At 42.1% G+C, this 19,298-nt stretch overlaps 1 protein-coding gene across 18 annotated transcripts in view; it reads right to left on the bottom strand.

Moving 5' to 3' along the window:
* DAB1 (DAB adaptor protein 1) overlaps positions 1-19,298 on the bottom strand; it is a 421,093-nt gene that overhangs the window by 141,841 nt on the left and 259,954 nt on the right. For 15 of the 18 annotated variants that reach the window (XR_011098715.1, XR_011098716.1, XM_068689782.1 and 12 more), the window contains one exon: positions 4,200-4,312. The exons of the other annotated variants lie outside the window; for them this stretch is intronic. The gene's annotated coding sequence lies outside the window, so the exon portion shown is untranslated. The remainder of the gene's footprint in view (positions 1-4,199; positions 4,313-19,298) is intronic. 18 annotated transcript variants of the gene reach the window in all.

Below are 19,298 nucleotides of genomic sequence, written 5' to 3'. Positions count from 1 at the left end.
CCTACGTGATACTTCAGAAACAAAAAGTCTTGCAACTCTCTTCTAGCCAGCTCCGGCATCATGCAATGCTGCAGATGACCCAATGAGACCCAACAGGGATGTGCCCCTGTCGGTCCGCAGGCAGTTGGAGGCACGGTGAGAGCCTTGACACACAGGATCACGACAAGGCCGCACAAGCGATGCACAAACTAGCTTAGTTTCAGTCGATATTGACATTTGATGAGCTCATACTTAAATTCTCCAGCTGCGGTCAGAGTCATCTCCACGTAAACCTAAATAATCGGATTGCAGCCTGTGGGGACACCGCCAGCTCAGACCCTGAGCTAGCCGAGATAAGGCTGTGAGGAGTGTGCCCCGATTGCCAGAAGTGAGGGGCAGGCTTGCACAGCCTGAATTTTTATCTATCAGACAAACAAAATAAATACATGTGCAAATAAAGACAACATAAACTCCTTGGAAAGGCGCATGGTCTTGAGGCTTTACACCCTTACATAAAATTCAATCTACTATGTATGGAAATTCTCCTGTGGTGTTAAGCACAATTTAAATGTTCTCAAAGCTAATTTCCAAAACTTACCAGCTCAGATGGTAAATAACTCCAAGTTATTTGATTGCTAAAGTTGTCAGAAACTGCAAAAGGGATACAATCCAATTGTTGTTGGAAGTAATGGATATGCTTCTCTGGTCATCTCATGTCAGGTGCTAACAGACATCAGAATCACTAAACACCACTTTCACAAGACATCATATGTATGTGAATATTTATGCTGAAGAAACTTTGAATTCTATCCAAATGTAAATGCCACAGTGTAACTGATCCGTCATGACCATGACAGTCTTTCAGAGTGTTCTCTTCTCTAAAAAGAACTAAGATTATGAAAAATTCAGGTTTTGGTGAGAGTGAACGGTCAATGGATTAGAGAGCTCTTCTCCCGCAGGTTACTAATTTCATTCCCTCCTGTCAGCAGAGGCTGAAACCAGCTCCCAGCTAACAGCTGCTCGATGCATGAGACAGGTCTGTGATCTACCTCGTGCTCCAAGTAGGTACCAGCACCCTCACACAAAGCTCGTGCTGTAATTGGCAATGCCAGAGCGGGGACAAAGCATTCAGTGGGCACAAAGATGTCCCCGCCAGAAGCAAGCTCCCATAGAAGCACTGTGTAACACTTTGCAATTAGTAAGCATTAACGACAGGCTACCCCGTCATTCAGCAAGGTACAGCACGTAACCCAACACGTTTTGGGTACGGGGATTCTGACATTCAAAGCAGAGCATGCAAATAACAGAAGTGGGGCTGAATTTCTTGTGGTCGTTTGACAACCTCACCTAGTGTAATCCAGCCTCCGGAAATCTGTATCTATTTTGAGAGTCTAATTAATGCTGATCTCTACTGAAGACATGAAAATACTTACGTTATGTACTGGTGAAGGATGCTCCCCCTAAAAATATTGATTCCTTTTGAAAGGTAGCTTTCTAGAGAAGCACAAGACACATTCTATTGTTACTGGTAAAACAGACAGCTGTAAGCAGCTGCAAAGAACAGTGTTGTGTGTTCCTTTTGTTTGTTGTTTTTTTTTGTTTTGTTTTTTTTCCCAGCACATACATTGGCACTAGCTGGAGGAAAAATGGATGCAGTTTCAGCATGATGTTGATTAGTCTTTGGGGATCCCAGTGGACAGAATCGAATCCTGACAGCAAGGACTGAAGACCAAAGCAAGAGGTTTGCACTTGAAAGCCATTCTGAAGCGCACTAGAGGCAGTAAGCACAACATACCACACATATAAAAAATGCATATACGTTTCATTCTGACTTCTTTTTTTCCTTCCTGTTGAATTCCTGCAGCTTATATCATTTCTGAGGCATCTTCCCCTCATGTCCAACTTTAAAGTTCACTTCTGGCATCACTAAATCAAAGTCAGGTCCGTCCAAAACCACCAGAAAATGCTTGGTCCTTTCTTCCTCATGCTCTAGTTACACTGCATCTGATTTCCTTCATACTACCCCCTTTCAAAAAGTTTCTCGTGTCTTTTAACAGAAATGTTAACACTCAACACTCTTCAGAGTTTGGCACACGTAGGAAGACTTGCCCTTTCAACAGGGAGGAGCAGCTCTGCACCATGTGGAAGGTGCCCTCGGTTATTAAAGACACCCAACACAAAGAAACCTGGAGCATGACCAGGTCCCAGTAAAGTGCGAACCACTGGTAGCAGTTTCACTTACTTAGATGCATAAATACACCTATTTTTGTGCTTAGTTTTAAAATAAACATCTGAATTATCATTTCTGTGCCTATGCATAAACATTTCCGTATAGGTTTGACTAAAAGGGCAGACATCCTAACATGAACAGAAGTTACATCGGTCATCACTGCAATGCACAGTGCAAAATAAAGGAGACAAAGCCAACTGCTAGGCAGTTATACTATATACCTTTAGAAACTGGCAGGAACTGAAACTGTAAGAGAGACATTAGATACAACAAAGAGGTCTTGCAGTGGGGAAAAAAAGTGCTAAACGCTCTAGTAAGGACCAAAATGATGCCACTGCTTCAATGTATTATTTATAGAACAGGCCATGTGTGGGCGTGCAAGTCTATCTACTGAAGACAGTCTTCAACTAGCAATTTTTAACTCAAAAATCAAGTGTTGATCAAACTACACATCACCGTTTTAAGAGTGAGAACACAAATTGCCACCTGATGTCTTACCAGTAACAACTTGGAATAAAACTTCAAACCAACTCTACAGGGTCAATGGAACTAAGCAAATTTACACTGGATCCAGGATATGTCCTGGTGTATAATTCCTTTCTTCACTTCATTAAATCATATTTACCAGCATCTCCATTGTACTAATGGGTGCATAAAGCTATTCTGCACCTGTCGATTGCCAAGGCATCTGTGCAAACACAACGAAATGGAAAGAAGTGAAGCAAGGAGCCCTATCTTTAAAAATAAACCCAAATCAATACAAATAAAACGTAAGCACTTGGCATGTATGGCTGACTTCTTGCAAAGTACAAACGGTATCAAGGCGTGTTTTAGCCCAACACTGCCTATGCTTAAATAAATCAATTTATATATCTTACTGGAAGATATTCTTTGCATTTAACTTTCCTAATGCAAAACAGTCAGTCTTCAAGGGGCAAATGCTCAAGAGAAATTAACATGTTGAGTTTCAGAAAAGTTTGTTTTTCTTTCTAGGCCCTACAGAGCTACTTCTGTTCTCTCACTAGACTCACTGCTGGTTTATCTTGATGGCTCTTGGGGAATCACCAGTCCTGGTAGGAAATCTTCAATCCTGCTTTGTGTTACTCCTAACTGTGCTCAGCTCAGGGATAGCACTGGCATTTCTGAGACAGCCAGCACAAACAGCACAAATCCAAGAGGTGGAACTTCCACAAAACGTTACACTTGCATGAGTAGCTGTTATTGCCAGCTGCAGCAGTCAGAATATCAATTTGCTCACTGCACGAATTTCAGAAAGCGTGATATAAAAGTGAAGGCAGCCTTATCATTACCTGCTTGTTTTCATTTCGGAAAGCTGCTTCCCCTTACCTTCTTTAAGTATCTACTAACACATTTTTTATTGCGGTTCATCTTGAAAATTAATCATCATAAATTTAAAAACATTCTCTTGCAGATCTGTCAGCTTTGTAGAGCTACTTCATTTATTACAAGACCACATGACGCATCAGAGCTCTGTATTTGAACATGACATATTTTCACTTTGTTTTGATACCACATTTGAAAATTGTTCCTATCAATCTCTCACTGGAGCCAAAACTTCACTGTCTTGTTCACTGAAACATTAAATGTCAAGTCACACAGACAAACAAAAGCATTTACAAATTTAACATCTGCATTTGCAGATGCAATTATTTGCAAAAGTTTCCTGTTGAAAGGGTCTGTGGAAGAGAACCCACAAAAGTGATGGAAGTCCAGCAGTCAGTACCAAAACCAATTATTCCTAATCATTTAGGTCATCAGATCACACCAGAAGTTAAAAGACTCCACAAACAGGCCAATCTTTAAGTAAAAATTTTAAGTGTTTACAGTTCTGTTTCAAAAAAGCATTACAGCTTGGAGGCATTGCCAGACTTAGCTTAGGCATTGTTTAAGATCCACGATTTTCTGCATCGTGTGCCAGTAGGGAGGAAAAAAAATAAAGAAAAAAAAACAAAACAGGCCATATACTTACATTCCCCATAATGCATCATTTTCTCTCTAAACAGTGGCAGCAAACAGGCACATCCAATACTGTATTACTTTCTTCTCTCATTCATGACGATGTCACACACAGGTTCTTTGATTCTGAAAAAGAAGCATTTCCCAGGTTCTAAGGAGAGAGGTACCCCAACCAATCCATCATGCTTTGTGTGTTAATGATAGACTCATGCATAAGAGGCACCAGGAGCAGTGAGAGGCAGCAGGCATGAAAAGGAGTGAATCAACTGTCAAGGGTTGTGATCTGAAGGACTGCAAGGCTGTGATTAGAATTTTCAATCAGGACTTCCACAATTCATCACGCTACCGGGGAAGGAGGGGGGGACATATTTCTTCATCAGCCCTTTCTCCTATTGGCATAACAAGTTCCAAGGCATTAAAAAGAGGAAATCTTAATGCCTTCATTTCAGACACGTATGTTTGAATCTTCAGGGAGTGAAAGATTTTTCTGGGACTGCCTAACTGCCTTCTTGTGTGCATGCTGAAGACTGAAATGTGGCTATTTACTGCACAGCCCTTCAGCTGGTGGAGAAGGAAATGCAGCTCTTCCTCCCTCTCCTCTCGTCCTCTTTTAGACACCTGAGTGAGAAGGAGCCTGGGAAACTTCTGACTTGTCTTTAGGGATGTAAAGAGGAATAAAATCCAACAGGAATCCTTAGTCAGAACTTAATACCATTCTGTGAAACTTCAGAAAACAAAAAGGCAGAGCTAAGTTCAGAGAAATCAAATGCACGACCCAACTTGGCTTTCCTTATGGCATTTGTTCACCTCGGTGCTACCCCTACTGACCCACTGAAGACGACAACCCCACACGGTGACAGCCTACATCGGGACTTGTAGCGGGGCTGATTTCACAGCTCTGCTATGGCCTCCCTTTGAAACCACGAGGAAATCACAATCTCTTCACACGCCTTACTGCTTCTTTCCCCGCTTCTTTCACCTGTGAAATGTAATGACTGTCTCAGTGGAGGTGGCTGAGCACCAGGGCCTTCCAAATGCCAGCAGCTGAGCACCAGCCCCAGGTGCCACCGGGTGCCAGCAGCCTCTGCCTGCACCAGCCTCACCACGGGGGCTTTGCCTCCCAAGTCGAGGTCCAACGACAGCCCTGCAGATTAGGTATTTATCAAAATATATGAATGAAGCATTATTTTAACAGGCAATTTTCATGTTAAGCTATGAATAATGAACACTAAAGACAGTTCTTATTTGCATAATTAATGTTTCGGTTATTGATATTCCTTCAGAGGGTCACTAGCCTTTTTTCTGCGAGTCAATTAATTAATAAAACAACTCTTTTTATGTAGGTAATTGCAATCACTTTAGTACTCAAAGGCATGTAAAATATCTGATTTTTTTTCCTTAAATCTTGCAATTGTAGTGACACAACAATCATTTGCATACATGTAAACACCGAGCAGGTCCATTTAACTCATGACTAGAAAGAAATCCTTTGAAACTAATGGGAAAGAAATGCACGAACTACGGGCAAACATGACAACACCGGCAACTTTCACAATAACAATCCCATTTTCCTTAATGCAAATCTCAGCTCCGAGACCCAAAATGCACTGCTGGTGGTGCCAATCTGCCTTCACGCCTAGCTGAAGATTGCTCTGAGGAGATGTGCTAATTTGGGAAAGAATAGATTTTTATGGGAGAATAAATGCAAACTAGGCAACTATTAGCAAGCAGGGAGCTTTGAAGGCTCACCATTTCACAGGTAAGGCAGAACTTTTGCTTCTCCCATAAAGAAATCCCAGAACAGACCTTGCAAGCAGAAGCCTGGCTGTACAGGACCCTGCTGAAGAAGCCCTGCCCCGTGGGGTGAGGCGGTTACACCCCTAGGCAGGCAGCAAGCGAAACTCAACCTGGAAAGGTCTGCTGAAGGCGCTGCTGGAAGACTGGGAAGCTACGAGGTTAGAGCAGTGAGGACAATTTCTCTGTCTAACATCACCACATTAGTTTAAATGCTAGGCAGCCTGCCTGCGAGCTGTTAGCTCAAGTCAGTTTCTACAGCTTCTCGTCTCCATTCACAATCCACTCCAAATGCTACTGCAAAAACCATTCCAGTGGCCTCCTTCATCACACATCTCCTCAAGGTAGGAGAACATTGGGATTACCCTTTTTATCACACATCATATTCTTGTACTTGTTTGAGCCTCTCCATGCACACCACCACCCTTTCCAGCCAAAGAAGCACCTTCCCGGGGCAGTTTCTGGGCTGCCCTCTGAAAGCAGTACCAGAAACCTCTACAAAGCCAATTCTTTACTCTTAACATTTAATCTGAAAACTTCTTTTAGGATAAGATTTAATAAAAGAGAAAGAACAGAAGATATCGATGTCTGAGCACACCGCTGGCCAGCTGACAACCAATGAGTCCCATCCTTCTGATATCTCCTAAATGAAATCAGTCACTACTATCAGGCGTTCTGGAATAGAGATCTGTTTGTTTGTTTGTTTTCCTTCTGCTTTATACAGTGCCTAGCACCACTAGGGAAAAACAAAGGAAAGGGGAACACCAGTCCACTTCTGTAATTCTGGGGAATGGCTTGGCCGTATGAATTATAAATGCTGCTTTGTTTTTTGTACTCATCTGCATTTTATCAGCTGATAAAATCGTGCAAATATTCCAGACATCATCAAGAATCACTTCATTTTCAGACTTCTAATCTCAAATCCGATCTCCATCTCAGAGATTAGACCAAAACGTGAAATAACAAAAATTGAAAGTCATTTCACAGAAAATGGACATTGATACTGTAGGCAAAGCACATTCCACTTGCAAATCCTCTATTTTATGTAATCCTTATCCACAATCTTCCACAGGACTGGTTTGATCTCTCTTTTGGCAAACACATCTTGCAGTATTTTCAACCACTACAGACCTTTTTAGCCAGTGCTCAGCTGCACATTCAACTGGTTGCTCTAGGAAAAGGCATTGAAACATGCAGCAGCAAGGAATGCAGCCACAAAGCAGATTATGAATAAAACACTCAGATATACTTTTCTGGATTTTACTCACTGCCAAGGAACTAATAGAGATCTTCTTCTTCAATGTCTCACTTCTAAGGGATCGATGTACTGCAAACACAGGCATTGCAGCCTTAATACAGGTTCTAAGTGCTTCTTACAAGACAAGACTCCTCGACAGCTTTCTCCCAAGCACTGAAGAGCTAAATAGCTTTTTATTAATGTATGTGTGTCTTTTTGTCAAAATCATACTTAATAAATACAAAGCACCTGCAATGGAAATATCCAGGAGAAGGTGTAAATGAGAGGCTAGATTAACAAAGCCCTGTTAAATCAAGTTAGCATTTTTATCTCCAGGGATAACAATTTGGCTTGCGGTGGTGGGCTAAATAATGCAGTTCAACACGTTATGAATAGATCTGTGTTCAGACTAAAAGGACTATTAGCTCAGAAAGGAAGTTAGAAGGGAAAAGAAATGCTGAAGTAGCTCCGCTGCCTGGTCACAGCACACTGCTCTCTTCCTTCTTCCAGAACCGTCATGACCATACATCCATCACTGTTTTACACAGGTTCTCTGAGAAAAGAAGACAAAAATGGTCTCAAAGTCTCTCTCTTTTTGAGATAAGACAGTGAAAAGCTTCTCTGCTGTCAGCACCAAACATTTCACATAAAGTAATTCTATTTTTAATTATATTTTATTAATGTATGCACTGAAATTTGAGAAAAATGTTACTACATCTAATGAAACTATTTGAAAACCTCAGGATTTAGGTTAGAAAAGGAACATCAAACACAGGCTTGGCTACAGCAGGCTTTCTAGGGAATACCCTACTAAAGCAATCTCTTGATAGGTAGGAGATCTTTCTTCTGTACTAGCAATGATTGTTGAGCACAGATTTTCAGTGGTCTCTAGAGATTTAAAGTCTTAGAAAGACCTAATTTCATTCAAAAGGATACACTTGCTTTCTCCAGATCAGTACAAGTTCAGATGGAATACAGAATTAAGCAAAAGATGTCCTATAAATGCTGTCAGGTTTGCTGTGGAATATTGTTTTGACTGTAAGAAGGATTCTTTTCAGATTAAAAATTAACATTTCAAAATAAGGGGAAAAAAAAGTTGTTACTAAAGGACAAAGTTATACCTAGGGGGAAAACAGAGGAGAGAAATGTATAATTATGTCAAAATTGGCAAGAAAAACTAAGGTATCTGTTTCCAACCCAGGCATGCACACGCTTTTAAAGCATTCCTATAATATTCCACCAATGTTCTTCCTCTGATTTTTGCTCTAGAAGTCATAATTTGTACTCCAAAATAGATCCATTTTCACAGATATCCACACCACCTGCCCTACTCAGCACAGGAATTATTTGTTAGCCAAGAAGCACTGGAGTTTAAACGTTCTGCAGAATCAACACAAATCATCTTGAACACAGCTAAAAACTTTGCAGTTGCATGTATTAACTAGAGAGATGCCAGGAATTCCTAACAGCCCGCATTTTAATCCCTCGTATAACTTCTTTTGAAATGAAACCCCTGTAACTAAAAGGATTCCGAACTTCTCCTTTGTGCTGCCTTTACAAGACAGACCAAACATCACAAGCTTCACAAGGACCGTGCGTGGTGCAGACGACAAGACACACTCCAGTGTTTTTATCTTCCTCAAGAACTATTTCAGCTCGTGTGTATGACCTCCACGGCTTAACTGATGACTATTCAGTGCATCGGTTACAAAAAACAGCCACTCTCATTTCCTTTACACTCCTCCTCGAAGAAATAAATCAGTATCTCGACGGATTGAAACACTTAGCTGCCAGTCATTCCGCTTTGTCCCTTTGCTGCCTCGTGCCGGCCCGCCTGAACAGGAGAGATGCAGAGCAGTGATTAAATTGTAACACGCCGCACGGAGAGCAATAACTAAGTGAGCGGTTATAAACAAATAACACAGCTCTTCACAATTCAGTAAAATGGATTATTTGATTTTGTGCATGGTTTTGAAAGGCGGTCCAAGTGGCAGTGCTTTCCTACTAATGCAATAACATTACTGCCTAATGGTGGAAAGCACAGGAGAGCAATAGATGGTCTACAAATAAGAGCAGAATGTGCAAGCTTAACAATACAAGTTTATCTTCCTTATGAATTACCTAGGCAGTGCTTTTATTACACGAGATCCATTGTTTCCTGGTCTGCAAATTACTTCCTGAATCTATTAACTAGAAGAGGAGAAATGTATTTTTCAGTCCTATTCCCTGGGAAAAAAAACACACAATAAATCAATTTAAGCAGGTGAGTCTAAACTGGCAACAAGGCCAAGGTATTTCAAGTATGCAATCACTGGCTCCCTATAACTCTAAAGCTTTTTTTTTCCCCCTTTTTTTTTTTTTTTTTTGAGGGCGGGAGCACAGAAATGAAAGGATTTAAGTGTAAATTACACAATGATAGTACAATTCTGAAGTATTACCATGCGTGTGAGGGATTATTAAAGATCAGGTAGGATTTTTCTAGCCTTACTTCAGACACCTCCAGGGAAACATATTCTGCAGTGCTCTGTAGGAGATAAAGAACAACCTAAGTATATTAAAAGGCTCATAGATATAATTCCATGAACTACAAGCTTTCTTTGTAACTCAGATATCTCAAAGTATACAGCACCTCTATCATAGCCCTTGCACATCGTCCTTCAAAAAAAATTTAAAAAAAAAATTACATTTCCACTCACACACCTTGTATTTGCATTTCTTCAATTCTCTAATGAGGGCTCAAGAACAGAAATATTTTTATTCACATTTTCTCCTCCTTAAACTCCTCCATCACACCCCCCACTCTTTCTCCTAAGACAAATGTTCTGTTCATGTACAGCCACTAAAAGCCCTACAGCTTTCCTGAGCACGAAAGGTAGAGGTAGGAGTACTTCCATATGCTTTCGAGAAGTGAAGACAACAGCCAGCCCCGGTATCATATGGCAGGGTGTTCTCGCTAGTGACATACCAACTGCTAGGAAAACTCCAGCAAGCCACGTTTGACTCACTGCAGGGTAGTTTGGTAGCATTAAAGCTTCTAAACAAATACGGAAAGGCAAGGCACCCAAACCTACACGCACAGCACTCCTCCTGCTTCGGAAGCTCTCGGTCTCTTCGGCACTGTAGGAGCCCACCTACCAGGCTGGATTCATTGATCAAACCTCACATTTCAGACCCACTTTTCACCAAGACCCAAAGAAAAGCATGGCTTAAATCCTGTGTTCCTGCAGCGTGACTCGAGCAGGGTGGGATGTAATCCTACATGTGCTGGTTCTGTCCCAAACCTGGTCAATGGGAAACAGCAGCACCCTCGGTGCTGGTGACCTCTGTGCTCCACCACGCAGCGTTCCTCGTGCTCTCAGAATTACCACTCGTGTGCTGAGAGACAAAGGCAGGACTGCCCTCGGTTGTCTGCCTGAGATGATCACACTGGGAGAACATTAATGCTCTCGTAATCTGTCCGCAATTCTTTTTTTCCAATTATCTCTTCAATCTCTGATCTCGAGGTCAGGTATTTCACTAAAGGGTTTGAGCCTTTTATTTACGATGCTGCTATGCACAACCACATGGCTAAATAATTCCCTGCAAGTTACCTGCTCCCATTTTCTCCACCCAAGGCCAGCGCAGGAGGCACCAGCTATTGCTGAGGTCTCCTGGCACTTCCCATCCTGTGTCTCCTTGCAGTTGCTTGCCACTTTGCCAGACTTTAACTGTTCAGGCTGCAGTTTTACACGTCAAACGTGGCTGCTTGGGGGTGGCGTTCGCAGCATGAGGGAAGAGGAGGGAGTTGAATCCCTTCCAAGATTTAGACTACGAGGGAAACGCAGTGTTTTGACCATGTTTTTCTTCACTAATCCTAAAAACAAACAAATAAAAAAACAAAAACAAAGAAACACAACTACCCGAATTGTAAGGTTATTGCAGATTTGGTGCTTGTCTGATGATTCTTCCTTTATACTGAAATCCCATCACACTGTCAGCCCTCCTGCAGCCTCCAGAAGGACAAAGATGTGCACGCACATCCCTGTAAGCACTGTGCCACAAAATGGGCTGTCCCTGCAACAAGTGCTCTGAACCGAAATGACACAGACAGCTGGAACTGATGGTGGGGTGCTCGTCTTTCCAGAAAGGCACCCAGCGAGCTGCAGGATTCAAATGCAATCAGTAAAGGAATCAGACCAGAGGAGAGAGGAAGAGATTTGAATGTGAGGTCTCATACCACAAGGACTGCAAGAGTCAACTCTTGAGCAAGAGTACTGCTCAGCAACAGAGGACCCCAGAGGTTTAGGCTGGCAGGCAAGAGGCAAAGAGGCTTCAGGGCAGGGACGGAATTAGGGAGGGTGGAGAAGAGAGGTGCTGAGTCTAGATAGGGTCCAAGAGGAAAGAAACTCACAGCACCCAGGAAATTGAGACCTCACCTGAAGAGCACACACCTCGCTTGTCTGCTTAAGCAAAGAACACAGCACAACGTAACTCTTCCTCTCCAAGGCAAAATGGGACTTGTATTTTATTTGCCATGTTAAAAGATCACCCAGCCATTCCTGCTGTACCTCTTGCTGAATGCCATAAACTGAATTATTTCAGACACTCTTATTTCATTAGACAAATTTTCCAAGAAGGCATAAATTAGGGAATACGGTTCATAATATTTTCTCTTCCCTTACTTGTAACCTGTTTCACTGGTCTTACACTTCATCAATTTAAACATTATTGCTAATACTTAATATTTAAACTCTGTCACAAAAAGGAAAAAAAAAAAATTCCAAATGTTTAATTAGAAATCTACGATGGCCATTTTGGAAAGTAAAATTCAATTTTCAGCTCACATCCAGTACCTACGAAAGCACTGAAGTCAGAAGTGAGCTTACAGACCTACAGGCTTCTGTGCAGAGCAGGAGCTTTTTTTTTTTTTTTTTTTTTACTGCTCTTGGGTAAAGCGGAAAACCAAACCCCTGGGTGCAGCATCCCTGGCTGGAAGATTTACAGCTACACAGCAGCGTAGAGCATTACACGAGAGCACAAGAACGTCTACTTTCCTACAGCATAAACACCATCAAATAACACTTTTGGTGGTAAGCAAACCAGATTCCTCCACACACCTGAATCAAGGGCAGGTTATAAACACTACCTAGTGGCAGGAGAGCATCTCCAACTACCTTCAGAAAGGCTAACCTCTAACTACTGGAGAGCTGTTTTCTACCCAGCCCCTTACAATGAAATTCCAAACATCAACAGGTACCAAAAAATCATTCAAGAACAAAACAAAAAGAAGAAATGGGTGGAAAAGCTCTCACACAATGTGAAGGCTGAAGTCCCCATTGCCACATGTTGTCTGACTTACAAAGACTTACCAGGAACAGTTTTGTAGGTCTTTGTGAACATGTGTGAGCTCCACTCCTTCAAAATAACCGCGATATATTTCTGTCACATGCTAAGAATTTTTCTGCAGGTTGTATTAAAAGCATCGCTGATCAATCAGAAGCATTGCAGGAGGACTCAGGACTATGTCACGTTTTTGAGCACCAGGACTATGTAAGCTGTTGTACTACGAGAAGAAGGGCTGTTAGAACACACACAACGTTCACCTGTACGTACACACGCTGCTGACAGAGCAGTGGGCCAGCAGATTCCTCCTTAAAAACCATTAGGTATCTTGCTCCAGCTGGTTAACAGACCTCCAGGCTGGTTTACAAGGTGCTCAGAGCTCAGAGCTCTTTGCAGAGAAGTTTCCCTCTCACACCCCTGCAACGGAGATGTGTGGAGATGCACTACCAGGTATGCATTTTTCATTTAAAGGAATTTTATTTGAAATAAGAAAAGCACTTTGTGAACTCTGCTCCAGGTTGCAAAGCGTTAGTCTCCCATGGCTACTTCTCAAGCTTTTGTGTAGATATATAAAACAATAAAGAAAATATGCAATGGATTTAGTGCTCATTTAGACAAACTTTACTCTTCTACTTGCAAGGATGACGCAAGTACTTCTACTAAGCAGTCATCTGTTCTCAACATATTAGACACAGCATGAAAAATCCCTTGTTCTCTCTGCTCCTCTGTAGCCCCTGTGCTTGGCTTCTGCTAAAAGTGTAAATTACTAAGAGTAATAAAAGTGCTGTAAGTAATTGTCAAGAGTTGCAGATGTTGGGTGAGACATCAAGGTAGGTGGACAACATTGTCCCCGTTTTCTGCAGCTTGCCATACCACACACTATGTATTTATCTTGTTAGCTGATGCAGTGAGATGAAAGCACTACAGATGCAGTCCAACAGAAGTCCTTCAGCCTACATTGAGATGGAATTGAATTGTGGATGGATTGAAGTTGCTCTTTCTCCCTAACATCTGCAACATTTGTGGCCGAAATTGGAAGAAATTCTCAGAGATAACTGGTGTTCCAGTTTGTTTTTCCCAAAAATTGTCTGAACAGACAACAGTAATCCTATGCTGATCTTCTGAATGTTTTCTGAACAGTATAAACCCTGATTTCCCAGAGAGCAGTACCATTCCTGCAGCTTTCTTGACGCCTGTTTCTCCTAACAAATCAAACCCTGGGCAATCTCGGGGAAATCCAGTGTTAGTTTCTCCCATGAAAATATTTGTCCACACTTGAAAACGAAATACATTTGCCATCGTTCAATGCAACAGTGCTTCTCTAGACAAAATCCAGAAAGAACTGTGATAATGCACTGCAGTCCATCAAAATGGGGTCTGGGAGAACACATGTCCTGGTGGTTGCCCACTACAGACATTACAATGTTGTATCTTTTCTACTTATCTTCTACGTGCAAATTATGCATACGCTTCCAGCCACAGAGAAGAAACCCAACGCTGCATTAATCAAGACAGCTTTCCTCGCGTTCCTGGGCCCACTGAACCAACGACTGTACCTCATTTGTTGTGACATCCACCTGGACTACTTCCCATCTCCGTGCTGTACCGCCTCCCATCCCTGCCAAAAAGCTCCCCCTAAATCCCTGATGAGCCGAATCAGCCGCCCACAGCAGCGGGGGATGGCTCCAACCTGTCCTCCAAACCAAGGAAATTCTCAGAAGGAACAAAAGGAGCAGGCTCCCTTTGACAAGGCTGCAACAGGATCTGCTCCTCTGGACCTTTGGTGTCTGGAAAAAGCAAGGCAATTGGAGTTCAGGGACAGAGAACGGGACTTTTCCACCTGAATTTTAGTGCTGAGGACCGGGCATCCGTCTTGTTTCAGCTAATAAACGAGGCTTCTCCAACAGTGAGCAGCAAGTGACCGAACCATCCCAAGGAGAGTCCCCACTCTGCCATCTCCTCGCCTTCTCCAAGGGAAGGTATTAGGAAATGAACAAAACATGAGCGATGCTACAGCCAACAGGGGCAACCACACAAGCAGCGTGCTGGATCGACAGTCCTGCTGCAGAAACAGAGCGGCACAGAGAGCTCCTTTATGAAAACCCCTTGCTGTTCTTTGTCATCCCCAAAACAGGGAATGCCAAACCCTTGCAACTGTTTTGTAGCTGAGACAGAGCTATTTTTCTCAGCGTTGTTTCCCAGCATAAAGAGGATTTCATGTCCTCTCCAGGATCATCCTGCACTAAAATCCAGAAACTGAAGCTCGGCACAGTGGGATTCATTCAATAACAATTCTCACTTTTCTCTGAGGATCTGTATGCACCAAAATCAATTAGCATTTGCTACAAACGTAACATAGCAACAGCAGACAAGCCCTCATTTGATGTAAATCAGTGTAGTTCTTCCGATTTAAAAGAACTTTACCAAATTTCATCAGCTGTAACTCTCACACGGTGCTTGTGAATAGCTCGATCACCAGGGAAGTAAGGCTCATAAAACCTGAGTGCCGGGAACAGTAAGTGGTCAATTCAATTTGTTATCCCTTCTAGGACGTCTCAAGCATTTTATTTCTCTTGTTTTCTGAAGGAAGAAAAATGGCTCTAAATATATGAAAACTGTCACACAGGACCGATGGGTGGACGACTGTCCTGAAGCCACAATCTGAGAGTCGATTGCTTCGGCAGCCACAAAAAGCCATTCATAAAATAATCCCGACTAAATTCATGGACATTTTACTGTATTTTACTGTTTTTAAACAGGAGCAAACTGCCAACACGCTGTGTGAAGTAGCACTTCCTGGTGATTTGCTTTGTATTAATCATAGCGCAATTAAAAGGGGGAGTCTTCATTGCCATCAGCTACCAAGTGCTTTAAAAACGAGGACAGGGGCCTCAACACTTCCCAGTGCTATTGCCAGCGCTACTGTGGCACACCGATCAAATTTTAAAATGTAGGGAGGATGGAAAATACTTTGTCATGGTGAAAAAACACCCATTAGATCATCTAATCTTGCCATTGAAAGGTCTGAATTTGCCTATATGCCTCAAAGCTTGAAGAAAACTGACATAAAAGGCAGTAAGAAAACAGCTTCGCTGTGTATTTTGCTACATAAAGGAATGAATGGGAAAATTGAAATATTAACGTTCAGTGCATTGACTGCTGATGAACTGAATAGTAGTACAAATTCGATGAATATCAGCTGGACTACATACAAGTATTTATTTATTTTTAATCCATAATTATCTTTATGCTTGACTTAACCACGTAGCTCAGTTGGAAATCCCAGCCCTGAACCCTCCATAGCAGCAATGCCCGGGTGCGAAAGCTATCGGGGTGCCAGCAGACCATCACTGATAGCTTTAAGAACAACCAAAGAGCAAATGGTCTCCCCATGGAAAGGTATGAGCTCAACAACGGGAGAATTCCAGCGCCCTACTGCACGTTAATCCGGCAGAAAGCAGATGCCGATTGAACTGTTATGGCCAGGCTCCAGGCGGGGACTGACAGGTCACGGAGCGGCTGTCAAATCGCTGACACGCTGCCGGCTTCGGATTCCTGCCGGCTCGGATCTCTTCATTCGGGATTGATCTCGGGAGCTACTCGAGGCACCTGAATAAATCTGCAGAAGTTTAAGCAAGTTGAAGTACTCCTCTTTGCTGTTGCAGCATTAAGAGCTGCATCTCAAGTGACTGTGAGCAGAAATGTAACTTCTTTGAACGGAGATCAGGTGCGCTTTTTCCTATAAATCACTTTACATATTACAAAAAAATATCCTCCAGGTGGAGAAATGTCCAATATAATTCCTGCTATTCTTTAAGTAACCAACTTTATTAGTAGGTTTGAAGACCATTATGTTAAAAGATGATTAGAAATGTTTGGTGCATCATTTGGACTCCCAGTAATTTGAGTTCCCGATTTTCAGATGGGCACATTTAGAGTCTCAGGATCTAACTGTGAAGCTAGAAATTCCAGTAACCTCACGTAAACCTTTCAACTGATCTACGAAATGTTTTGTATTCATGGCTAAGACAGGCACGTGTTTAAGAAGGTGCTTTATGCTGCCCATTAGCAAGTCAACTTTCAAGCAACACTTGGTATGCGAGCAGCTATGACGCCAGGTGATCAGATACAACTCAAAGAGAAATTCTTCCATGACTTGAGTATAACAACGCTGCAGAATCCACTGGAAATTCCTTGTGCTTATTGAAAAGTAGCCACTTCAAATTCGTTAGCATTATTTGAAAGCTAAACCAACTGATATTCTTCATACGCATTATGAAACTTGTTTGGTTTCAGATACCATGCACATGGGCTAAGAACACCATACGGCGCGTTAGGCTGTTCTCTCTCTGGTGTAGACCACTCAGAGCCTAAGACAAGTGTAACCTTATAAAATTTGTTCCACAGCTGGAAAAGAATTAAGGCCTTTCTTATTTTACAGGGACCTAAATCAAGAAGAGTCATCTGGTGCCTGTCAAACCTATTAACTTGCTAATCACTCACCCACTCTAAAGGAGCATTTATGCTCAGCTGTCCCAAAATGAAAAGTGGAGGGGATAAAAAAATATATATATATAAAAAAAAAAATCTCTAACTGGAAAGCCACAAGGTTTGAAACTCTGCATTTAAAAAGAGCAGAGAGATGCTTTTTAGCAGAAAAGCAACTCTTGTCAGAAGAGATTTAAGCAAAACCTAAAAGATACTGAATAAGCATAAAGGAGCCCTACAGCCAGGATCCCGATTCAGTCTAAAAGCAAAGAACAGTTTTCATGTAACTGTTGCTATGATCTTGAATTTCTGCAGATCCACAGCTTTCTTAAGCTTTCCAAGAATACAGCTGTACAGGTTTAAGAAGTTCTTTTCCAAAACATGAATACACCTAGAGAGCCTGTCAGCTGCAGAGTGTATCTTGGGACCTAACACAGATAGACTGATGGGTCCGATTACCTGGAGAATAACTCCAGAAAAGGATTTTAAATATCACGAATTGCTTTAGCAGGCCACAACTACAGTGCCTGGATGTTAATCAGCTCCCAATTAACGTCAAAGCACGCTGGACCCAACACTTTCAATACCACTTAGCGGCAGCTCTGCAAAGAAGAAATGCAGCAATCCCCCACAGCAAGCACACCTACCAATATCCCTGCCACGCTGATGACAAAGATATTTATCCTGCTTTTTGCTACAAAATGCATTCTGGGCGGATTCCATCTCCATTTTTAATAATAACAGGAGGACTTGGTAGTGGAGGACTCTTGATTACCCTCAGCACTAAACAATGATACACCCACATTCAGCCACAAATAATTCCAGCAGCCTTAGTATTATGTCTTGATTACCTGCTTTCTCACAACTGTCCTCTAAATGTAATTTTCCAGTAACTACTTAGTGAGGAAAGGCACCTCCTAAAACCGCAGGGACTTTGCCTAACATCTAAATCTGAAGATTTTGCAAGACAGCAATATGCCTGCTAAAGAAAAACAAAATGGCAAGCACACATGCATGATAGGATTATTTGATTCAATACAATATAAATTAGGTCAGACTCCTCTTTGGAGAATTCTGTGTCAAGAACTAGGTGGTCCACTAAATTTCTATTCATTTGCCTTCAGGCTTGGGGAATTGCAAAGACTCTCATGAAACTGATATTCTTCTACTCACAAGAGTAATCACTATTTGCTGGGGGAAAAAAAAAAAAAAAGTTCTCAGTGCAGCTGCTTGAAAATAGCTGGAGACTTGAGCAACCTTTGTGAAATAAAAAGAGCAGCTAAGAAACCTTTGCATATACGTACATGCAGCCATTCACACAGAGATGCACAAAATTCAAAATAGGAAGAACTGTGAGAGTGCCTTTGTGTACTTAGATGTTTTTAACCTTATACATCCCTTGAAGAAAAGTAATAATTTCTGGATCCTCACTAAACCAGCAGCAATGGAATGACAGGAGAAGTGCTATCCATAGAAAGAGCACAGGATTTCAGACTGGAAACTGCCCCAAGCCTTGTCTGGGGCACTTCTCCTGTGCTTTTTAAAACTTGCTGTGGTCACCATGCTTTCTGATCCCACGAGCGACCTAAGTAAATCTTCACACCTCTAAGGTACCAGCATGAAACTGTGCCAGCTACTTCACATATCCAAGAAGAGGACATGCGAGGTAGCCCTTCAGACATCCCACTGCTCCATGGCAGGTCGGTGAGGACATGCAGTTGAGCTTGAAGAGCTGCTCCTTGGTAGCTGCTTCCCCCACAGCTGCGATGTGACAGCTCACAGCACCTGCACAGCACATGGCTGGTCATCCCAGGTACCAGCTTCACCCCAACACCTCCAGAAGCCACATACAGATTAAGAGATGGAAGCTGAGAGGTCTCTCTGATCTGGTGCTTCGAAATGGCAACTTGGGGCAAATCTGAAACAAACTGCATAGAACCCACTGCAACCAGCAAGGTTCCTGCCACCATATCCTTGCAGGATTGGTGTGCACAAAAAAATAAGAAGACAATAGAGAAAACTTTCACTGTAACTGTTGTTACAATGTTCTTACAATGCCTTACAAGTTCTTACAATGCTCAGTGCTTAAATGACAAAAAGCTTTTTCCAACAAAGGAATGGGAAGTTTCCATACTTCACAGTTAAAACAAACAATTCCCGCTTATACCTGCAACACTTGAAAATAGGATTAGATACACAGATGACTTGGCACACAATAACATGCCAGCTTTTCTCTAACCAACACTACTGGGTTACTTACTTTTCCTAAGT

Source organism: Anas acuta, chromosome 8 (assembly GCF_963932015.1).
Source record: "Anas acuta chromosome 8, bAnaAcu1.1, whole genome shotgun sequence".
Taxonomy (NCBI): domain Eukaryota; kingdom Metazoa; phylum Chordata; class Aves; order Anseriformes; family Anatidae; genus Anas; species Anas acuta.
Note: the sequence above shows the minus strand (reverse complement) of the source record. Positions and strands in the feature narration are given on the sequence as shown.